Genomic DNA, 434 nt, shown 5'->3' with positions numbered 1-434 from the left:
TGGATACCAATCTATTTATCCCCTCTTATCTCTCCCCCCACCCCCACCTTCTTCTCTTTCTCCCTCCCTCTCTCCCTGTCTCACATTCTCTCTCTCTCTCTCTCCTATATTTACCTCACTCTCTTTTCCCCTCTCACCCCAACCCTCTATTCTACTCTGTATAGTGGTCGCTCGTTAGGAAATTCCCCCCAAGGACTCAGCCTGCGCGGGTCACGGAGTACATTACTAATATCAGTAGTTTTCTCGCCCAAAGTGCTTCCATTTGACATTTTCTATCTGCGGCACGCTCTCTGACTTTTCCCGACCGAAACAAACTCTTGTACTACGGGAGAAGTGTAGCGCCAACGCTACATAGTGGGGCGTGAACGCAGAGCCCGAAATGTCAACATACCTCCCCTTCCCCTTCCTCTTTCTCTCTCTCTCTCTCTCTCTCT

This window comes from Aplysia californica, unplaced genomic scaffold, assembly GCF_000002075.1.
Source record: "Aplysia californica isolate F4 #8 unplaced genomic scaffold, AplCal3.0 scaffold01444, whole genome shotgun sequence".
In the NCBI taxonomy this organism is placed as follows: domain Eukaryota; kingdom Metazoa; phylum Mollusca; class Gastropoda; order Aplysiida; family Aplysiidae; genus Aplysia; species Aplysia californica.
Note: the sequence above shows the minus strand (reverse complement) of the source record.